Source organism: Balaenoptera borealis, assembly GCF_965194805.1.
Source record: "Balaenoptera borealis genome assembly, chromosome: 1".
In the NCBI taxonomy this organism is placed as follows: Eukaryota; Metazoa; Chordata; class Mammalia; order Artiodactyla; family Balaenopteridae; genus Balaenoptera; species Balaenoptera borealis.
Genome location: NC_138860.1, coordinates 75682638 through 75702887, shown reverse-complemented (window position 1 = coordinate 75702887; position 20250 = coordinate 75682638). Strand labels below are relative to the sequence as shown.

The window sequence follows — 20250 nt, the reverse complement described above, 5'->3', positions numbered from 1 at the left end:
AAATCAGTTGTATTGCATCCTGAATTTCTGCATTCTATGAAGTAGGTGATAGGGTCATCAAAGTTGTCCACTAGTAGTTGGGTTTTCCTGAAAGGAAATGGAAGGCACTGCATGAACATTCTTGCTCAACCGGAATAAATACTACTATGTCAAATTTGCATGTAGAGGTTTCTTTCTAATAATGTCTGCCATTACTCATCACTTACAGTATTATTAGGTTAATTATGTTTTTAGACCTTAATCATACTTAATAATTCTAAGAATTAGGGAAGATTCTGTTTTTAACCACAACAACCAAAGGATCTTTTCTACTCCCTCAGAAATAACAAGTCTTTAACTTTCCTCCAGAATCATTTTAGTGTCTAGATAGCTTATATTTATCTCCTTTCCCATAATCTAAGTGACCATAGCCATTCTCACTCAACCTCAACCTATATGCCAAACACAGGCAAATATGTATTTCATCCCAGCCATTCTACCGCTCTTTTGCATACCAGACTAATATATCAAACATCCTACTAGATGTTTTCACTTCAATGTCCTGTGGATACTTCAGATTTTGATATGTCCAAAACCCAGTATGCGGTCTTTATCCCTGTATGGCACATAAAAGAGAACTGAATTGAATAGACCAAAAAACAAAAGAATGTATCCTAAGGACACAGTTGAGTTTATGAAATACAAGGGTAGCAATACAGCCAGGTCTTACACAGAGATAGGAACCAAAAATGGGAAGCTGCCGGTATTCTTCCTGGTTATTTTCTTAGTCTCTGCTAATTTTGGGGTATGCCTGCTTTAGTAGTGCCTCTCCTCTTCCTCTTCTTCCTGCTACTACTATTATTAGTATTGCTGTCTTCTCTCTGGATATGGCTGCCCACAGCACAAACAATTAAAATTCCAGCCACAGTTTAAAAACTCTGGCTTTCCATAGGTCCAATCACAAATTACCAGAAAATAATATCTAATTGGCATAGTGTTTTTAAGTGTCCATACTAGATCAATAAGATACGACCAGTCTACACTGTGCAAAGACTCTTCCTTTGGAGAGGGGCAGTGCTTACAGAAGGGACAGTTGCTCATTAGCTAAGGAGATACCTCAAAACCTACCTTGACTGTATTCTCTTTCCTGCTTATAGCCTATCCACCCAGTGACCTATGTCGGAAACAGGAGCCACCCAGTTTCTCCGTCATTGTCAGTATGCAGTCAGTTAAGTCCTGCCCATCCTACACCTTAAATAGCTTTTAAATTTAGTCCTTGACCTTTATGCCCATTGTCAACAGCACCTTTGGGATCACCAGAGTCTCAAACTATTATAGTGAGCTCCCTGCCTTCAAGCTCCACTCTATCAACAGCTAAGAATTCTGTTCTTATTAGATTCCTCCACTTCTTGAAGCTCTTCAATGGCTCCCCAAGTTTAGTTAGTGTTTCCCAAACTTTCCTGATCAAAAAATTACCTGGGGTGCTGGTTAAAAATACAGATTCCCAGGCTACTCCTCCCTCTGGATCAGTAAATTTGTGGTATAACCTGGTCATTTGTGTTTTTAACAAGCACTCCAGTTGCTTCCAATGTTTACCAAACTCTTCAACACATACCCTGCCTTCTCCTCCCCAACTCTGTATTGGACATTGGACCCAGTGTTCCAATATCTGCTTAGAGTACTTTGTCCATTTCTGTGCATCAGTGCTTGGCAAACAACTACTCATCCTTTAAGAATCAGCCTGTGCACCACCACCATCTTTGCAAAGCTGTGGTCTGTGGATTGACTCAACTACTCCTTCCTTGGTGCTCCAGTGAATCTTGTGCTCCACCTCTGTTAGAATTTCTTCAAGCTAAATAACTTTTCTGTTTCTCCCCATCGCGTTTGAGAACTTTAAAAGCAGTAACTGAGTTTTATTTATCTTGCATCTAAAAGGACATGTGTTTTAATAGGAATGCTACATTATTTCTGTCAGGGAAAGAGTTAAAAAAAAATGATACCGGGCTTCCCTGGTGGCACAGTGGTTAGGAGTCTGCCTGCCAGTGCAGGGGACACGGGTTCGAGCCCTGGTCTGGGAGGATCCTGCATGCCGTGGAGCAACTAAGCCCGTGCTGTACACCTACCGAGCCTGTGCTCTAGAGCCCGTGAGCCACAACTACTGAGCCCGCACGCCACAACTGCTGGGGCCCGCGCGCCTGGAGCCCGTGCTCTGCAACAAGAGAAGCCACCGCAATGAGAAGCCCGCGCACCGCAACAAAGAGTAGCCCCCACTCGCCACAACTAGAGAAAGCCTGCGCACAGCAACGAAGACCCAACGTAGCCAAAAATAAATAAAATAAAATAATTAAAAAAAAAATGATACCCCTCTTCCGTGAACCAGGTCCTGAATTTATTGAGATAAAGAAGTCAGGCAATTGGAGCTCAAATGGCTACTGTTTACTGATAGCACAGCTGGAGAAGGCAGTTCAGGTGCATGACTGCAATAAGCTTCCTAATACCGCACCAAAGAATTAGACTTAACACCCAGTGACAGCGAGTGCAGAGGATTTACTACTAAGCTTACCAAATGGCTGACGTTTGCAGGAAACCTATGCTTTCTGCAGAACCAAAGAAAAGATGAGTTATGAAAGCCCAGTTCCTATTCGCAAATTTACCCGTCTGTTGCCTCATGGTCCTCTGGAAATGAGTAGGTAAGCACATGGAGTGATGGCAAGAGTGAGACTCTAAAGGTGCTCCTTCCACATGGGGCAGCAGGAGTGGGGACTAAGTGTTCACTCAGCGCTTTGAATCAGAGATGGCCCCCAGCTTGTGGTAAAGCACTCTCTTCTTATCATTGCTGCATATCCATCAAGGGCCTCAGCATCTGACTTTTAGATTGTAGCCAAGAAAGAGAACTTGGAGGTTGGTGCTCTGATGATAGGTAACATGGAGCTATAGCCCCTGACCGAGGCTGCTTCAAAGTGGTGACTTGGTGTCACTTTCATGGTTTCGGCAAATTGGAATTCTGCCACTCAAAATGGCTTCCAGCCACTTACTCATATTATCTATTCATGCACATAATCATTTTCTTCTTCCAATCCAAAGGAAAATCAGCTAATTGGCTAACCTTTAGGAATAGGGAAGATCTGGCAAGGCTGTTGATGGTGCAACATTGGTTGGTATCACAAGTGGACATAATGGCCAAGGGTTAAGGAACAGAAGGTTTTTTTCCTTTTTAATATCTGTTCTTTTTAATGCTATATTTTCCCCAATATCTTTTTGGACAGAACATCAGGGCCACTTGCCTGCTTACAAAGGCCAAATTACTAGGGTAAAAGACAGAGATAATCAGATGCCATACGTGTGTGTGAGAGAGAGAGACAGAGAGAAAGACAGACAGAGACAGAATTAGAGATTTAAAGACCAGGCAAAGGAAGTGACTTGGAAATGCAGACAGACAGGTAGGTTTGAGTGATAAGGGGTTGTATGATTCACCATCGCAGTTGTAGAGTTGGAGAGACTTCCTCACATGTTAATTCTATGACTGAAGCAGCTGCTTAAACACTACCAGCCTTGGTTTTCTCATTTGTAACAGAGATAATAGTTGTAATTACATCATAAAATTGTTATGATGACTAAATGAGCTAATTCAAATGAAACGCCCCATTAAGAGTTTTTTTCTTTACTTTTGCTTTGTTCTCATCATCATCCTAATTATTCTGATCATGTCATGCTGCAGGTTGAACTTTTCAAAGCTTTTTCCTTTCAGTATTATCACCGTTTCTCTAACCGTGTTGGTTTAGTACATAGTTCATCCTGACTACGTTTGATGTAAGAAACATCCCAAATAGCAAGATTTTTTGGCAAATCCATACTTTTTATTTCTATCAAGTTTACATTTGGAAAACTCATTTCTACTTGCAATTGTTGGAAAATGTGTCAACTATGATGGATCCAGCGTATAGTTATTAAGGTATTTTCCTTCTTCCTTGTTATTACTGTTATTATTCTTTTAAGTTCTTAAGCCTGTCTAAGGATGATAAAGTATAAACTATATATTCTTTACCCTTTGATGTTGTGGGCAAAAAATAAATATTGCAACCATCAAATTTTTGTTTCACATAAAATTATTGTGTTAAAGTTAAACTCATTAATACACTTTTGCTGTCAGGCAGGTCTAAATGAAGATTTGGGCAAGAGTTTTGTTTGGGATTTTAATATTATCTTTTCCTTCCAAAGATTATGAGCTCTTCATTTTGCTTATAGTTTATAGCTGTGTGACTAGCTAAAAGAGGATTATTACTTCCGGATGAAAAGCCGGGTTAGTTGGCTGATGATTAATTTACAAAGGATATTTTACTATTAATGTAGGTGAGGGCCCATGTGGGCTAATTTTTTCTTAAGCTATTGGTTTAATATGCCAAGAGTAAAGTTTTGTGGCCCAATTCAGTCTATCCCCAGCGTAGCCAGAATTTCTAGCCTTAAGTCTCTCTTTAATTACACTTTTCACAGTTAGCTTCAATAAAGCTGAACAATTTTGTAGATATACCCCACATACATATGTTCTATGTAGACAGACTACAGTGCTTGGATAAAATCCACACTTCATTCATTGCTCATGATATTTCTTTGAGTTCCAGGAACATGATCTGGGACACTAATTTTCTGCTTTTTCAAGAGAAAACAAAAATTACACTAGTCATGACTGACCTCATGGGTATGAATGGACTCGGACTACGACATGTCTCAGCCTTCCAGTTGCCTGAGTTCATAGGCCTTTCATTATTCTTGCCCTGCACCACCACTGCCACACCTTCAGCCCTTCTGAAGTTCCTTAGCAACAGAGAAACTCGAAACTTTGTTTATGGAAAAACAAAGTTCTCAATCAAGGGTAAGTGCAATAACTGTGATGTCTGTTAGAACAACTCAACAAATGCTCATAGCCCATCTACAGAAAAGGGCAGGTTTGCCCGACTACGCTGAGTTAGCAGCCAAGCCTGCTGGGTAACATAACCCTTCTCTTTCTAATCTAGGGAATTGGTATGATATAGGAAGTTATAGTTTTCCAATCCAAAGACATTGTTCATAAAAAAGCAGGCACCGCGTTAAAAAAAATCTGGATGGAATAATTAAGATCCTAGATATAAGTTCTGAACAAGAAACCAGGGAATCCCTGATCATTTTAGCAGAGTTTTGGGGTGGCTTTCACAGATTGAAAAACTATTACGATTTCACAAGCTGCATTTTATAGCTCCAAAGAGAATTCATCTTTTCTTTGGGGGAGCAATTTAATGGGCATTTGGGCTATGTAAAGATAGTACTCACAGACGAGTGTGTGGAAATAAGGAGCCCAACTGCTTTGTATGTCCAAGATTGTGTTCCTTGGGTACAGAGCATGTTGAGTGGTCACCTGATTTTCTGCTTGTGGGGAACCCAAAGACATGAAATTGGGATTATCTTATTTGGATTTCAAAAATATCTTGCTCTCAGAAGCTAAAAAACTACAGTGCAGATGGAGAACATATTGGGTCCATTTGAGATAGTTTGGAACTCTGGTGCAGTACCCACATGTATCTTAGACTGATAGCTTCCCTAGAACTGAGTCAAGAGCAGATCCTCACCATGGCTACCAAATGGGTTTTCAGAGTCTGCACTGACTGATCAATCCATCTCTACTTCCACAACCCCCTCTTCGCTCAGTTCTCCTCTGTTCTCTCACAGCCTCTGCCATCAAACTCCCTCAACTGAGGGGCCACACGGCTTCTGTTCTCTTGGGAGATTCCAGTCCCATCTACTGGAGAAGGAACTTTTTCCTCTCTCTTTCTCAACATTTCAGGGGAATGCCTCAGGCTTTGGTTAGATGGTAATGATGACTCCCTTCCACTCAGACTGTGTCAGCTCCTGGGAAGAGAGGAACTAGCTGTCCTTTCTGGACTGAGAGTTATGGGGATACTCCAGTTCTATTTGTTTCCCCATCAATGAGAGCAGCCAACGATTTCCTACTCACTTCACCTAAAAAAATGAGTAAAACTCAAACTAACCAAGAACAGCATTTATTTTTTCCCTCTTGGGAAAAAAAAGACAAGACATTAAAGATTGCTATTGATTTGGCTGCTCCTTTCAACCAACATACCCTTGGTTATTGAAGATTTGCTTCTTCCTGGGCCTGGCTGTAAATTACATTTTGTTTCCTATAAAAAAAAAAAAGAAAGAAAAAGGGGGAAGCACCAGCTCAAATTAAGATTATTTTCTTCTCTAGTCCAAGTTTTCTCCTGATGGCAGTCTATCCTACTGTCATCAATAATTTTTAAGAGAAAAGCAGTATCAATCCATATTTATATTTTAAAAATTCTTAGAGGATAAAATATGCACCCACAAGGGAAAAAATCTTGCATATAGAGGGCAATATAGTTTTTGGAGCTAAACATCTAGTTTCTCCTTAAAGAACAGAATCTTTGCTTATCTTTGTATAACCAAAATGTATGTCTTAGGTACTGTTCAAGTTCAAAGGGCTATGGCTTTCTCTTCTACCCCAGTAGTTGGTATGAGAAAAAAGATTTTTACAAATCTTAGAACCTTGGAAGAGGGCTATGATCTTGAGAGCAGTAGGAGATTTAATTCCCACCTCCTGCAACTAATTTCAAAACACACACACACACAGATTTAAAGGAGGGAGGGGGAGAGGGGAAGTAGACTGATGTTAAGTAAGTCTTTCTATAGATGGTGACATTATAAAATATTTCTGGAGAGACGAATCTTTTCTGTATTGTTCAATTTTTCAAAACCCAGTTTATGTTGCATTTACAGTTATAAAAAGCCCACAATCATTATTTTAAAGAGAAATAGAGCATGAGAGAGTGTATCATGCCAGTAGCCTGGTATATGCTCAGTAAATGTAAGTCCCCTGTTATCTCTGATAAAAAGGAACTAGCTGTACTTCCAACACGAAAAAATAAAGTTAAAATGCGACACTCTAGAGCAATAAGTTTCTATAATAGGATAGGAAATCACCCCTACTGCCCTGAGCAGCCAAAATTATAAAGCGTTCTTAAGTCAATGGCTGTTCTAAGCGTTAAATCCTTTGAGAATATTTAATCTATATAAATCAGAGAGCAGTACTTCTGGCAGACAATGCTTTCCCCAAAAAACAAGTATAAAACTAGACAAAAATTTCAAAAAATGATCATTTCAGGAGTCTGGGAAAAGACCAAAGACAAACAACAAATTAAGAAATATTTATTTGTGAGAAACTGCTGAACTTCTGTACAAGCAGTGGGAGTCTGCGGTATTCTTGCCTGGGGATGTTTCCAACTCCCCAACCCTAATACCTTGATAGTGCTACCAAAGTGGGGCTGGCTGTAAAAACGAGCAGCTTCACTGCTAGAAGGGGCTGGCTTGATCTGGGTGGAAAGTGAGAAACCCATATCCATTGGAATTGTCAGTAAAAATAACAAATTTGATGAGAAATAAATGAGTAAACTTCATGTTCTGGAAAACCATGCTTCAAAAAATGAGGGTAAATTACAAATATTTCCAGATAAAAAAATCTTAAGGAATTTATTCCTAGCAGGCCTGCCTTCAAGAAATACTAAAGGATGTACTTCAGGCTGACAGGATGTGGTGCCAGATGGCAGTTTGAATCCACACAAAGAAATGAAGAGCATCAGAAATGGTAAATATGTGTAAATATAAGACAAAGATAGATTTTAATATTTTCTTCTCTTAACTTTTTAAAAAAAGACCTAAGATTGTATAAAAGAATAACTTTAACACTTTACTTTTGGGTTTATAACATATAAATATGTAATATATATGAGAAAATGAAGCTATATTAGAGCAAGTTTGCTAAACTTTACCAGAATTGTGATTATTAACCAAAAGTAGATTGTGAAAACTTACAAGGCATATTGTATTTCTTAAAGTAACCGTAAGAAAATAATGGCAAACAATTATAGTTAAATCATCAGAGGAATTAAAATGCTACACTAAAAATAATTGTTTAACATAAGGAAAGCAATAAAGGAAGAATGGAGGTCCAAAAAAGACATGAGACATAAAGAAAACAAATAGCAAAATTTCAGGTATAAATCCAACCATATTAATAATCACATTAAATGTAAATGGACTAAACACTAATAAAGTGGCAGAGGTTGTCAGACTGGAAAAAGGTCAGGATACAACTATATGCTGTGTATAAGAGATAAACTTCAGAATAAAAGACACAAATTGGTTGAAAATAAAAAGATAAAAAATAATATACCAACTCAGTTAAAAAAATGGGCCAAAGACCTTAACAAACACCTCACCGAAGAAAATATACAGATGGTTGGTAAATAAGCATATGAAAAGATGCTCCACATCCTATGTCATCAGGGAAATGCAAATTAAAACAATAAGATATCACTACATTACTGATTAGAAGTACACAGATATTTAATTTGTCACCATTGTCTTTTTTAGACATCACCAAGCAATATATATCTAAATGGGTGGTGAGTGGTGAGGAGAGTACTTACTATTTTGGAAATTAAAGGGTTGGAGATATGGATTTATTAAAACAGTGATTAAGAGAATGAAATTTTTAGTCAGACAAATATGTGTTCAAATTCAAAATCTGCCACTGGTATGAGACCTTGCAAAAGTCACCTAACATTTCATGTAAAATAGATAGCTAGTGGGAAGTATCTGCATAGCACAGAGAGATCAGCTCGGTACCTTGTGACCACCTAGAAGGATGGGATAGGGAGGGTGGGAGGGAGGTGCAAGAGGGAGGGAATATGGGGATATATGTATACATATAGCTGATTCACTTTGTTATACAGCAGAAACTAACACAAAATTGTAAAGCAATTATACTCCAATAAAGATATTAAAAAAAAAAGTCACTTAACATTTCTAAGCCTAAGGTTATTGATGTATAAGATGAAGAGGATATTGAAATTAGACTAGTGGATTATTATGAAGATGAAATGAGACTATAAGAAAAAAATGCATGTAAACTTCAATAAAAATTGTTCTGTACATCTTAGTTGTTTTTGAGAAGAGCTCAATGATTTAGAAACATCCTTGCTTTCTAAGCCATGATTCACTTGATTGATATTTATTTCTTTTGTTGAATCTGTTGATTTCTGAGAAAAGTTATGACAGCATAGAATCACTTAAGGGGCACTTTCACATTTTAAAAAAGTTGTGTTTTAGGCCTACTATTTCACAATATGCACCCAAGAAATAATGGAAATTTACCTATAGTTATAAATAACTAAAGGATTTGCATCCATTAATTGTATACTAAATTTAGCCAAATATACTTTGTTGTGCATAACAAATGTCAAGTCAATATATTTAATAATGAAATTCTGGAAACCTGCCAATCTTGTAACTATTATATTTAGGGCATTGTTCATAGATACTTTTATTGGATCAATTGTGAAGAGAATGGGTGATGAAAAAATGACCAAAATAATTATTAGAAAATGTTCTTAAATTTTTGTGGTCAGAAAATTTTTAAGCACATAGTTGGAAAGATTTCATATTGTTTGTTAATTAAATGTGTACTTTCCTCATTCTAAAAATAATCCAAACTGGCTATAATCAGATGCTGTAATCAATGACTCATTGATTCCAACTGCCATTTGTACAGTTTCATTTGTATTTTAAAATTTCTAAATTACTTTTTATCAATTACTATTTCTGTGTACTAAATTGTGACCTAAAGCTTCATCTTTTATGGCTAATGGTAAATAGCAATATTTAAAGAGTTATTTAAGCAAAAATGATGATGTCCAAACAAAATATTACAACTTTTTAAAATAGTTACAATAGAACCTAATAAAACCTAACACTAATAGGATAGTATATTCAGTAACAGATAAATAAAAGGAGAAATCAATTTTTAAAAAACACAGAGATCAGTAGAATTCCATCCTGATGTAATTTAATGAGGGATTCTAGTGAGAAGAAGAGAGTTTGTATGGTCATTTCAATTTGAAAAGATTTATTCTATTCTTGGGTAGCCTGCTTATATTTTATCACTCATTCATTAAAACTGCTGAAAATATAGTGCAACTAAATTTACCCTTTTTCTATCAAGAGAAAAATCCAGAATCTCTTTTAAAAACAGCCTTATGGCCAAGACAAAACCTAGTCAGAAGTTACTTGAGTGAAATGCCAGAAAAGTCATGGACTCATAAGCAAACCCCAGGAAGTCTTTTCTAAAACTTGTGGGTGAGAAGTGAACTCAGCTAGGGCAGGGTGTGGCATCCTAAATGAAGTCAGGCCTTCAGAGGAGAAGCCACTGTTCCTCCCACTTCCCTGGGGAGGGGAGGGGTGGTGGCGGTTTAAAAAGTACTTAACATAATTGTTAATAGGAACTGTTTTATGTGGCAGGCTCTTGAGATGATTTTCTTTCCCTTTTCTCCCTTCCTTCCTTCTTTCCTTCTTTCTTCCTTTCTTTCTTTCCCTTTCTTTCTTTCTTCCTTTCTTTCTTTCTTTCTTTCTCTTTCTTTCTTTCTCCCTTTCTCTTTCTTTCATCTCTTTTCTTTCTTTCCCTTCCTTCCTTCCTTCTTTCCTTCCTTCCTTCCCTCCCTCCCTCCCTCCTTCCTTCCTTTCTTACTTTTCTTCCTTTCTCTTTTTCTCTCCCTCCCCCTTTCCTCCCTCTCCTTCCCTCCCTTTCTCCCTCCTTCCTTCCTTACCTCTTTTGTACATTCCAAATTTTAATATTTATAATACTTGTATAATACAAAAAATTAAGAAAAAACTTTTAAAAACATTAAGAGTTTCAGTCTTTAAATTTTCTGCTTTTAATCTTTCTTTTGGCACAAAAAGGAAAATAAGAAATGTATCTCAAGCCCCCCCAACTATGCAAAGGGATCCTTTGTGCCCTTGCTGGGGGCAGCAAGGCCCATTGCAACAATTTCTTAGTAGTGCAGGTCTGTGATATTAGCTGTCTATCTTTTGTCCTATGTTATAGGCAGAGAAGAAAGAAAGATGGCTTGTAAAACTTGTCAGGGGCTTCCCACCACTCTCAGGACAAATTCTAAGCTCCAGTGTGGCTGGAGTCTGGTGAACCAGGGCAGGATATGGAGAACATAAAAGGGGGGAGTTAGAGAAGGACTGTATGTGGGGGTGGGGTGGGGGGGAGATCCTGTAGGGCCTTGCAGGTCTTTTGATGATTTTGCCTTTTACTCCCAGTGAGATAAAAAGCCGTTAGAGGGTTTCGTGCAGAAGAGTGATGCAATTCGAGAGATCATTCTGGCTGCTATATTGAGAATGGCTGGCAGAGGGGCAAGGGTGGAAGCAAGGAGATCTGTTGCGGGGTTATTGCTCTGTACAATTCAAGTAAGAGATGATGCTGGATTGGACGTGGATGGAAGAAAATGATGGTGAAAACGGGTAGGATTCTGGATACATTTTGAAGATAGAGTGCATGGGATTTACTGTAGATTAGATCTGGGACGAGAGAAGGTGCCAAGGATGACTCTAAGTTTTTTGGCCTGAGAAACCAGGGGCATGTAGTTACCATAGAGATAGAGGAGACTGAGAGAAGTAGGTTTGTATGTGGGGCAGAGTGGAGAGGATAATAGGAGTACATCAGGAGCTTAGTTAAAGAATGCCAATTTTGAGATACCTATTAGGAATCATGATATCCTTAAGGAGGCATAAGGGGATGGGACCTAGCTCATGGGTAGAGGGATTGGACCATGATAGTTTATTCTAAGCACTTGGAGACAAGATAAAAATACAGGTACAGATACAGTAGATGGGTGGATGTGGTGGTGGGAGCTTGAGGAAGCTCTTTTCTGATTGTTCCTATTTTCTCAATGAAAGGAGAAGCAAGGTTATCTGCTGAGAATGAGCATGGGGGAGAAGGTTATTACAAACGTTTCTCTTTGAGAGAAATAAAAGATGTGAAACAGTTATCTAGGAGAATTGCAAAACGAGTGGACTATAGAAATATAGTATATGGTATTTGCATAGTATTGTGGTTATGAATTTAAAGTGACTCCAGTCAGAATGGTTGTGTGTTTTTCTCCAACCTGTTCAGCTACCTGGGGCATCTGGTTCAGGGTCTCTCAAAAGGCTGTAATCAAGGTGTTGGGCAAGGCTTAATTTTCTGCTTCAAGGTCTCACTGCACTGCAATCAAGGTGTCAGCTGGGCTGCATTCTCTTCTGGAGGCTCGATTGGAGTAGAATCCACTTCCAAGCTGGCAGGTTGTTGGCAGAATTTATTTCCTCATGGCTGTAGGACTGCAAACTTCAGGGTTTTTCGTTTATTTGTATTTTTACCGGCTGGAGGCCACTCTCAGCTCCTAGAACATGTGTGAAGTTCCCTGCCATGTGGCTGTCTCCATAGGCAGTTCTCAACATAGCAGTTTGTTTCTTCAAGGCCAGTAAAAATAGTCAAAGTGAGTCTGCTAGGGCTTCCCTGGTGGCGCAGTGGTTGAGAATCTGCCTGCCAATGCAGGGAACACGGGTTCGAGCCCTGGTCTGGGAAGATCCCACATGCCACGGAGCGACCACTCCCGTGAGCCACAGTTGCTGAGCCTGCGCGTCTGGAGCCTGTGCTCCGCAACAAGAGAGGCCGCGATAGTGAGAGGCCCGCACACCGCAATGAAGAGTGGCCCCCACTTGCCGCAACTAGAGAAAGCCCTCACACAGAAACGAAGACCCAACACAGCCATAAATAAATAAATAAATTAATTAATTTAAAAAAAAAAGTGAGTCTGCTAGCAAAAAGTCTTAAATAATATAACCTAATAATTGGCGTGACATCCCATCACTTTTGTCATATAGCATAATGTATTCATGGGAATGATGATCTCATCACCTTTTCCATATTCTATTGGAAGCGAGTCATGGGTCCTGCCCACCTTCAAGGGGAGGGGATTACACAATCCAGGAGGCAGGGATCATGGGAGTTACTTTAGAGTCTGTCTGCTGCACCATTCTAGTCCCAATACCTGATACCCAGTAAGCCAAACTTAGTAAATATTATTTTTTAAACAAAAGCTTACCAAGCTCTTATTCTGAGTCAGAAACTGCTCTAAGCACTTTAAAAATATTAATCCCCACAGCAACCCTAGTAGGTAGGTCCTATCATTATCCCCGTTTTACAGATGTGGGGATGAGGGACAGAGACATCAATTAATGCAAGGTCATTCGGCTAAGTAATTGCATAGTCAGCACTTAAACTCGGGCTCTCTGGCTTCAGAGTCCATATTCTTACCTATTACGCTAAGCGGCCAAAAACAAAGTGAATGAATAAATGAGTGCTGTTGAGAGGTACAGGAAATAATTACCCAGCAGCTCTGAGAACCAAGTAAGTTTTGAAACTGCATTTTGTAGTTCAATTTTGATGCTAAGCCAGTTGGCACTATCAGAGATTTTATTGTGATTTTAGGTCTTTTTTTCTATTAATATTAAGCAACACAGGCCAAGTGGAGAGGTGGAGCCTGGAACAAAAAAAATGTGTGGACCTCCTTGCTGTGCCTGAGATTTCTCGGAGGTGACATGCCATTTTTATCTTTTCCTTATTTAAAGATATTACCTGGAAAATATAAAGTAAATTTCAGCTGTAGTAGATTCATAAGGAAGGAATAGGTGACTAGGAGATATCTCCAACAATAACAACTTATGCTATACCTTGGTTTGTCATTCATATTGAGTTGAGAGGCATAAGAGAACAATGACCAGATAGGTGGTGAGACAGGTTTAGAACAAAATATGTTGCAGCTCTGGTTTCAGTGCTGGCCAGATGCCATTCTAGGCTAAGTTTCTAAGGACTTTCCCCTGGGGACAGCCCCCCTGTGCTTTAGAAATATCCAGCTAAGTGGCCTCCCAAGAGGGTGCATTAAATATTTGACCCAGGACTCAGAATGGTAGAGAGCCTTTTAGCTTGAAGAGAAGAAAATATACTCAAAACATTTATTATGGTGGTTGAGGTTTTTAATGACTGGATTATTTTTCCACTCATTAAATCCAGAAAAACCCTGTTATACAGTGATAGGCTTCTAATCTTGGTTCTGCTTCTTAATTATCTATTCTATCCTTCGGTAAATCACTTAACTCTAGGGGGGTTTTGTTTCCTTTTCTATTAATTAAGGGAGATGGACCAGACAATCTCTGGCTAACAGCACTGGAATGGAATTTAAAGTCCACTCTCCCACACCATAACAGCCTACTCAATTTGGAGTCCTGAGGCTGTGTATCTCTGTAATTATTACACATAGCACTCATCTACTCTCTCCCTGGTTCATTGCTTCCTGTTATTTATTTACTTCCTAGATTATAGTCAGTTTAGAGGGGCTGTACTTTGAGTCAATATATATATATATATATATATAAATAACAGGGTGTATTCGTTATTTCACAATATTTCAAAACACAGCCTGAGCTACAGAAAATTTAGAGAGTGGGAGGAGTGATGAGCTATTAAGTTAGGATGACTCAAGTTCTAGGAAAATATCAACAGGAAAGTCAAAGCCCTAATTCCTCCACCACTCATCTGTTTGTCTCTTGGAAATAGTGATCTCATGCTTGGCTTCGAACCGAGCCTTGAGCAAAGCCAGACGCTCCTGGTGATCTGATGAACTGCTGGGAAATCACCTGGGTCCTTTAGATGTTCAGGGGCCTAGCTGAGGCCATCACATTCAGGACAGTGAAGGGAGGACTCCTGGTGTACGCTCACTAATACCAGCCCACTGTTTGAAAAGTCTGTGTGGATCCTCACTGGTTGTACTAGAAAAGGAAGTGTGGACAGACTGGCACATATCCGATACAACTGCAGGGAAAAACAAGCAAGCAAGTAGCCTCTTTACTTGTTAAGTAACATACCTGCTTTTCTGAAATTAAAAAATATATATTCTCTTAACTGTAAAATAATTTTCACTTTAGTAAATTTAGAAAACACCCCAAAGTCACCGGAATCCCATTGTCCCTAAAAGACAAAACATAAGATCTTCTTTGGTATACACTTCTGAATTTTTGAACGTGTCTGATAATAGCCCATTTAAAACACCTTTCTTGGAATCCCAACATGATTCTGTATTTTTAATAGAGGACCACTCCATTTCCCTTATTTTCTTTATTTTTCTTTCCTTCTCTTATTTATTCACCTAACACTTATTGAATAATTGCTGTGTGCTAGGTCCTTTCTCTTTTAATTCTCTTTCCGACTTTGTAAGATATATTGCATGTACTGTTATCTCTATTTTGTAGATAAGGAAACGGAAGTTCAGTGAATTAGGGTGATTTTTCCTAATCTCACAGCCTCTATCTACCTATTATCTATCTAATCTATCTTACCTATCTATCTAACTGATGAAAGTATTATCTATTTTTTTTTTTTAAAGCCTAGCTGGGATCACACATACTACCCAAAATACATACCCTTTGGTAAATATTCCCTTTTCGATGCTTCTGATTTCAGTTTATTTAGTACCAACCCTACTAGATCTCTTGCTAAGTTCTCTGAGTACAAATTCCTTGGTTTCTTTTGCTAAGGAGGCATCAGGTGTTGCCAGTGTGAAAACAAATAACTGGCTCATAGAAGCCTCATTATTAAGGCTGAGGATCAAGGGGTGGCGTTCTTAAAGAGTGAGGCTTCTCATCTCCTGGTTCTCTCTCAAACCCTATTGGCCTATCCTTTTAAGAAATTTCTTTATTTTATTCTCTCCCTCCTCTGAGCTCTGAAATCCTTCATTTGTGCATTCACTGTGGCACTTATGGCCCCTTGGCTTGAAAAAGGAACATCTCCCCCATGTTTATATATTCCCTGGGGACCCAGACCCTAGCTTTTGATTCCCCGTGGTATCTATCACGAGGACTGGCACAGAACAACCCAGTAAACATATTTTGAGAAAACATCTATTTGTTCTTGATTGAATACTGAAAAATGTGCCAGTTTGTTCTTAAGAGAATAGTTCAAGCTCAGGGACATCCATATAAACATCCAGGGATTCCAGTCCATTCCCCACTCTGCACAACACGTTTCCATACTCCTCGTCTAAGCCTCACTGTTTTCAACTGGAAGGTTGAGAATTAGAGAAAAACACTCTCCTAGCATTATTCCTGTCCTAAGGGAGCACAGCTGTCACCCAAAACAGCACTGTGTGGCATTTACAGCTTCCCAGGTGATGAGGCTTTCCGACCCGGTGATTGAGGGCATGTGACAGGGGACAGGCAAATGATTCTGTTGACTCTCACACCCTCGGTCCTTTCCTCCAGAGCTGTGTGCTCCGTGGGTTAAAGATTTTCTTTTTTTGTTTGGACTGATAGTGAAGAACTCCACCATTAGTTGTATTCTAATTTTTTGAACTTTAAAATTTTTATATAATTTCAACCTTACAGAGAAATTGTCGAGCAGTATAAAGAAGTTCCATATACCCGTTACCCAAATTCACTAATTGCTAGCATTTTCCCCCAAATATGCATTTCTATCACATATACACACATATGTATGCCAATTTCTGTACTGGGATTAATAATCATGAGTTCATGCTAACTTCAATTCCAATCTGCACTAAAGCGGTAATTCTAGCCTCTCTGCCTTTCCATATGTGTAATGTTCTTCTCCAGAAGTAACTTCTCTCTCATTATCTTCAATATATTTAGTCATTTGCTCACCTCCACGATACAAACAAAATAGTTTCAGAATTGCTAACCCACACCACTGTGAAAAGCCAACCTACTAACTAGAGTTTAACACTTGTTTACAATTCATTTTGTCTTTAGATTGAGGGTAGAAAGTTAAAATACTGTGCCCACAGGTATATTCATATGTCAAAAATCACCAAATTGTCCATTTTAAATATCTGTAGTTTATTTTAAGTCAACCTCAATAAAGCTGTGAAAAAATACTGTCTTCAAAAGTTACTTGGGTTAATTCCCCCAAGGAACCTTCTTAAAAAGTTATGTTATTTAAGATACCATTAGGTTGATTTGTTTGTTTGGTTTCTGTTTCAGGGTTCAACCTCCCTCTTTGTTATTTTTATTTCATTTTTTGAATATGTAAAGCATTAACAGGGCTCCAAAAGTCAAAACTATACAGAAAGTTGTATTTAGAAAAGTGCGACTTACCTCCCCATTCCTCCACTTGATTCCTACCCAGCCCCTGCAGGTAACTAATCTTATTGGTTTCTGGTTTGTCTTTCCTGCTTTGTTTTCTTTCCAAAAATAAGCAGATGTGTGTACATTTTCTTATTTCCCCTTCTTTCATTATGTATACTTGTTTGCACTTTGCTTTTTTTCCCACATACCGATGTCCTGAAAGTCACCCCTTTTCAGTTCCTATCGGTCTCTCTCTCTTTTTGTTTTTTGTAGTATTCCATGTAGCTATGTAGTATTCCATGTTTTCTTCTACTACCTGTATGATTTCATACTTTACTCTTAGATCTGTGATGTGTTTGGAGTTTATTCTTATGAATGGTGTGAAGTATGGATCTAGTTTCATCTTTTTCCAAGTGGCTACCTAGTTGTCCCATTTACTCAAAAGTCCAGTGGTTTGAGATGCCACCTTCATGATATAGTACTTGGGCCTATTTTGGACTGTCTAGTCTATTCCATTTGACTATCTATTCACAATTGTTCACATTGTTCACATCTATTCACAATCTACCACATTGTTTTAATTACAGAGGTTTCATAGAATATTTTATTATCTGGTAGGTAGGCTTCTTATTGTAGTTTTTTTTTTTTTTCTTCAGTGTTTTCCTAGTTATCCTTTCATGTTTCTTTTTCCATGAGCACTTTGGTATCAGCTTGTCTATTTTATACATTTATAATCTAACATGGAGTGTAATTTATACATTAACAAGGGCTGTTTTTCCTTTTATCAAGTATCTTTGTGGCTTTTGTGTAGGAATGTTTTACAGCTTTCTTTATATAGGTTTTGCACATTTTGTGTTACATTTAATTTCCTTTGTTATTGTAAATGGGATTTTCCTCTATTATCATGTCTTCTAACTAGTTGTGTATATGAAAACGATTGACTTCCATCTGTTCATTTTATAGACTTACTGAAATCTTTTATGATTTAGTCTTATCATTGATTCTCATAGTTTGAGTTAATCTTGCTGATTTTCTAGAGTTTTCCAGGTACTCTCATGTCATTTGAAATTCAAGGTAGTTCTGCTTATTCTTTTCTAATTCTTAAGTTTCTTACAATTCCTCTTAATTGCATTAGAAGAGATCTTCAGTGTAATGTTAAATAATCATGGATAGTGAGCATCCTCTGCCATTATTTTTTAATTTAATTTTATTTATTTTTTGCCGCCCCAGGTGGCATGCGGGGTCTTATAGTTCCCCAACCAGGGATCGAACCCACACCCCCTGCAGTGGAAGCGCGAAGTCTTAACCACTGGACCGCCAGGGAAGCCACTGCCGTTAGTTTTTAAAAGACTATGTATATAAAAAATATTTTAAAAGACAGAAATAACTCTTTAGGTAAGACGTTTCTGGATATTTATCTGGTAAGATGACATTATGGCGCTTTTTATGCCTAGAAACTAGAAAAAAAAATTTTAGCACAAAGGGTAAAAGTAAAAATTTGATTTTATAATAGTTCGTTGAAAACACTTGTGTTGGGCTCAGTTCTTTTTTCTTTAATGAACTCTTTAATAGTGATTTTTCTCTTTATTCATTCATTCATCTAAGATTTATAGAATGCCTATAATACTCCAGACACTATTACAGAGTCTTTATCTTTTAATTTTTACTACACCCATGTGAGTTAGGTATTACCCTCATTTTATAAAGGAAGAAATCAGGGTTGAACTGTGATTTTGAATCTGTTCTCCTAGGTCAAATTTTTCTAAATTCTCATATATTTCTTCCTCAAGGAGTAGAAATGTAGATGAGTGACATTCAGTATATTTTTAGAAAGCAATTGTCTTACATTCTCTTCCCTTCTTTAAAGGTCACAAAGCTGTATTATTGTGGGGAGGCTTCTAGGTCTCTTCAAGTGGGACCTCAGCAACATTAATGGGAGTAATTTTGTTTTTAGTTATCATGAAAGGTTTGAGAGAAATGTTCTTTATAGTATCAGGGATCCAAACAACAAAAGATTTTCCAGATGATGGTAAGTATATCAAGGTACCCAGGACCTAGAACAGTGCCTGACATAGCATAAGCACTCACATAAAAACAATTACAATTTATTATTTACTCTGTTCTACATTCTGTTCTTGTATTGACTGGTTTAATCCTCACAGCACCCCTAAGGGGCATATTTATTATTGTCTGTATTTTATAGATGAGAAAACTGATGTAGAAAAGTTAACTTGCCAAAGATTCCAAGCAATAAAGAAGCTGGAATTCTGCAGATCTCATGTTCATAACCACTACAACTATAAATCTTTCAAACAAATGGATGACATTCTGTGATCATGAAAGATAGTGTTCAGCCTCCTGAATGTATAACTACCAGCATTACTCATCCAGGGTAAATTTTTCTGTTACTTAATGCAGTGGATGATTTTGAAATTGATAAAGAAAATTAAAAGGCTTTTGCACTCAAGAAGGTAGAAGAAAGGCACCGAGATGCCTGAATTTCTTTGTCAGGTATTTTGTTAAATCTAGATGTTTTGGTATTTCAACATTCTGGACTTCTTGCAGAAACTGTGCCAAGTGCCACGCGTAAACACAGCTTTTAAAGGCACAGTGCCGAGCATATAATCGCATGTGCACATCCGCACAAGGTTATATGGTATACAGGCAATTATAAACAGTCGCACAGCAACGGCCTTGGAGGTCAACCAGTCCAACGACCCTTTTCGTGTCATATACTGAGGCCCAGGGAGGTTAAGACCACAGTCACACAAAGCTGGCATCGGGCTCAGTCTCTATGGCGCGCGCTTTTCATTTTCTCAGGTTACCTAATACATTTGCTTGCATTTCCTCTCTTGGTTTTTTTTTTTTTTTTTTTTTTTGGTGCCCATTTGTGCAAAGGTAAATGGGTCTGGCTTCACGTGCTTGCGACCCCAAACACCATAAAACAGAAAGTCAGGGCCCTGACTACCTGGCCAACTTGAGACGAAAATAGTAGCGCAAGATCAGAGGGCGCGCCAGGCCCGCCCCTGGGGTTCTGCGCTGAGACGTCGGCTGCCGAGCTTTCGCAACCCTCCGTCTGGGTGGTCGGACATACGCCACCCGGATGACACAGCTCCCAGTCCAGCTCCGCGGTCCGTTTTGGGAAAAGGGGGGCGCCCCGAGCCGTGGGGCCACAGGGAAGACTAGGAGCCGCAGGAGGGCACTCGAGGAACAACACAGTGACGTCAGGGATCTTAGGGCCTAGCC

At 38.5% G+C, this 20250-nt stretch overlaps 2 protein-coding genes across 8 annotated transcripts in view; one reads left to right on the top strand and one right to left on the bottom strand.

Moving 5' to 3' along the window:
- Positions 1–20250, bottom strand: part of SH2D1B (SH2 domain containing 1B) — a 333978-nt gene that overhangs the window by 125429 nt on the left and 188299 nt on the right. The gene's annotated exons all lie outside the window — the stretch shown is intronic.
- UHMK1 (U2AF homology motif kinase 1) overlaps positions 1–20250 on the top strand; it is a 104173-nt gene that overhangs the window by 43550 nt on the left and 40373 nt on the right. The window lies entirely within an intron of this gene.